This window comes from Phalaenopsis equestris, unplaced genomic scaffold, assembly GCF_001263595.1.
Source record: "Phalaenopsis equestris unplaced genomic scaffold, ASM126359v1 Scaffold224293, whole genome shotgun sequence".
NCBI lineage: Eukaryota > Viridiplantae > Streptophyta > Magnoliopsida > Asparagales > Orchidaceae > Phalaenopsis > Phalaenopsis equestris.
Genome location: NW_018242377.1, coordinates 54742 through 58540, shown reverse-complemented (window position 1 = coordinate 58540; position 3799 = coordinate 54742). Strand labels below are relative to the sequence as shown.

General features: G+C 33.6%; 1 protein-coding gene across 3 annotated transcripts in view; it reads left to right on the top strand.

The window, feature by feature from the left end:
• The first annotated feature begins 46 nt into the window (after window positions 1-46).
• Window positions 47-3799, top strand: part of LOC110037739 (tubby-like F-box protein 14) — a 20380-nt gene continuing 16627 nt past the window's right edge. Inside the window, exons 1-2 of one of the 3 annotated variants that reach the window (XM_020742446.1) lie at window positions 47-225; window positions 364-466. The gene's annotated coding sequence lies outside the window, so the exon portion shown is untranslated. Of the gene's footprint in view, window positions 467-3799 lie in introns of all 3 variants that reach the window. The other 2 variants (XM_020742448.1, XM_020742447.1) reach the window with 2 other exon arrangements.

The window sequence follows — 3799 nt, the reverse complement described above, 5'->3', positions numbered from 1 at the left end:
TATATATATATATATATATATAATTTTGCAGCTATCATTTCATCGGTAGTCAACTTCGGCAACGTCAAAAAACTAACAGCTTTTTCCTTTTACGATGCGGGTGTATAGTATACTTTCACTCTTTTTGGCTCTTAATTGAGTTTAACCAAATTTTGAGATCCACTTCTTGGTAGTCCGAGGACAGCTGCCGGCGAGAAGTAAAGTATCCGATCTGTGCTCCAAGAGGTAAGCAAGTATCGATCTCTTACTTTCATAAGCCCCCGCTTCCCATCTGTTAGAGTACATGATATAGCTTCTGCTGGCATTTTTCAATATTTGCCTGGCGATTTCGGATATCTGCTGCAATTATCTGCTTGGATTCAGTTAAGAACTACTTCGGCCTGAGTATATGATGGAGATCTGCGAATTTGTGGAGAGAATCGTCTAGATCTATGCAGTTTTCTTCTGCGTCTATGCTTCTTTTGAGGTAATATTGGCGCTATTTCGGAATTCTCGAAAGCTCCCACGCTAGCTCTATTGTTTTCTGTGGAGGGTGTACAAATGGTGCTGTTATCTGGTTTTTAGTGCAACTTTTGAAATCTTTCAAGTTCTCTTATTTCTTTGGTCTGCTGGTTTATGCTTTATAAATTCTTTCTATAACCTGTCCTCTCTGTAAATGAAGAAATGTTTTGGAGTAGCTGATAAAGAGAGAACGCTAATCGGTTTCGTGGATTTGTGAGATGTGGGAATATAGATCTGTCATTTTACAAATTTTTATTTGATGTTACTATCAAAATTCCCCTTCTAGGAATCAATTAGCGCATGCAAATGAATAGAGGATGATTTATTAAATCCATATATAACATGATTTAATAGATTTATGAATTTATTTCTCTAAAAATTCTAAACCTTGAAGCAAATAGCCAAGCATATCCGGATGTAGCAAGTCTTAATAGTTGTCATGCCAACTGATTTTACTTTTTAATCTGCTCAAGATTTAATAAAGATGAATTTATAGGTCTTGCTAAATTCTATTTGAGTTAATTCCTGCCGGTAGCTAATTACCCCTTAGAATATGAAGGCCTATATTTCCACGTGAACATTAATTTGTTTTCTACGAGGAAAAAAAGACAATCATTAGCTAGTTCCTGCTTTAGGTTTTTTTCTGGTAATTAATGCTGGTCAGATCATCTTAATCCATTATGATTTTTTATTTATTTTCTTTAATGCCAGTTTAGTTATGTCAATGTTATATAATATTGTTCTTTATGCGCAAATTGACTATAGTTATAAGATGTTTTCAATAGTAAACCTAGCATAAAAATTGTAATTTATTGCCCTTCTTTTTTCCTTGGGTCTATTCACTTGTTGTAATCGGTGCAGTTGTGGGGGAGCTATGCTTTTAAAACTTGGTTAAAATGGTTTTGGACAAGAAATCTATGTGAAACCTGGCACAAAATGTTGATCTTTTGCTATTATGTGGACATTTGTGGTGACTTTGAGCTTTTTTTTTTATTAATGGCAGCATTAATTTAAGCATAAATGGGCAGAAACAGGCTGACACTGCTAGACAAGCCATGCACAACTAAATATGTTGACCTTACTTGGCTTTAAATGGCTTAATCATAAATGGAGAGGAGTCCTAGCTAGCTAACTTAAAGCTCAATAAGTGCTTTCAAATTTAATTCATATATTGCTTAGTACATTCTCCATATATATTAATATAAGATAGAGGCCAAAGCTAAACATTGATCAAAGATGGACTCTATCTCAATGGCAAGCTCCATTAAAGATTTAATTTTAATTGGTGATCAGTGTCTACATGTTGGAAACATGGGGGAATCTGTTATTGAAAAAATAACTTAGTAGATATTCAATATGCTAAGTTGTGGCTTGAATTATTTTAGTGTTCAAGGCACGAAGAGTGGAAAAGTGTTTATCAACTTAGTTTGGGGTATTTTTTGACATTCCAAGTATCATTATTTGATTTTGACATGTATTTTATCTTCTTAACTAAGAGTCCTATACAAATATGAGATTTTCTTCATGTATGTAGATTATTTATATGGTACTCTGCAGAAGGGTCATTTAAAATTTCATTCCTTATTATAGTTTCACTTTTTTAGTCTATGTGGTTGATTCTCTAGCACATTTATTCTTAGCAAGGTTTTTTCCCAACGAAAACAACGAAAATTCATACAGGAAGCAAGGAAGGCATTAACCTTATAATTTAAAATATTATCTATTTTTAATGTTGTTCCTTTTTATCTTCTAAATTTACGTTTGTAAGTCTACTTTAGAGCCGCGATTTTTGGCTTGCTTATCTCTCCTAAGAGGGTAGCCTATGTTATAATTGGCTGACACTCCTGGTAGGGCAGGCTATATAATAACTTTACCATTCTCACATACTCCTAATGCTAGAAATTGGCTTTTAGATAACTTAAGCTTACATCCTTCCTAGAAATTTTTGATTTAAGGGTTTTAAGTTTAGGAGGAATGAATAGTGACTTTATCTGGATTTCTAAAGTTTTGTAGATGTTCTCATGTGGATCACTCTGAGTTCCATGATTGAAGACTCATTATTCTCTCGATAACAATCTACTTAAGTTAAATGAAAGCATTAACCTTTTTTAAAATTAGTACCAAGACCGAGACCATGTTTTTTTGTCCATAATATTGATCCAAAAGCACTAACAGGATAACAAATTAGGATTTGACCGACATGTTGAGCATACGGGAAAAGATGATGGGGTTAATTGAACTCTTGTGTTCAGAGAAAGAAACAATTGTTTCATTTACATAAGAACTAGGTAAATGTGCAAGTGTAAGGTGACTATCTCTAGCTCTCCAACTCCAATAGTCTCTCTTTGAGAAATCTCCTATTCCCTCTTTGAAACTTCAAATATCAGAATTCAGAGGTGGAAGTGTCTCTCATTGATTGATGCTCAATCCTCCCCTTCCTTTGCTACACCCTAATAATGATAGGGGATGTCAGTCATACTTGAAATTGGGAATTTTTATCACGCGAAATTATGATTGCAAGTTTCAAGAAAGTGGTACTAATTTCATCATTGATTTTGTTCATTGTTGGAAGCTATGCTGACACCATAGCTGCTTGACAACAATATTCTTAGATACAAAGTTTTTATGATTACGAGTTCCCATACACACACACACACACACACACACACACACACACACACACACACACATATACATCTATCCATCCATCCATATAAATACATGTATGCATACACATGTATAGATGCATCCATCCATCCATATACATTCATAAATACATCCATCCATGTATAGATACATCGATCCATCAATATACATTCATACATACGTGCTGCCTACCGTCGGTCTTTGGTTGATAGAGTTTGTAAGACTCATGGGGTCACGTGTTCGATCCCGCCTATGCGTGGAATGAAATTCCTAGGCACATGAGGTTGGTACTAGCCAATATTTTCAAAAAAAAAAGAAAAGAAAAAAAACACATACATACACATATATATATATAAATACACACACACACAGATATATTCATTAAATGCCTTTATATATATATACACGCGCACATACACATATACATATAGATGGATAGATAGATTGATACATGTATTGACGTGAGTACATACATACATATATACGTATGAGTATACTTGTAGGTATATACGTGTACATATACATGTACATACATATGTATACACACATAATTGTAACACACTATATATATATATGTGTGTGTGCACTGGTTGGCTCAAAGGTTGGATATATACATATATATATATATATATATACATAAATATATATATAT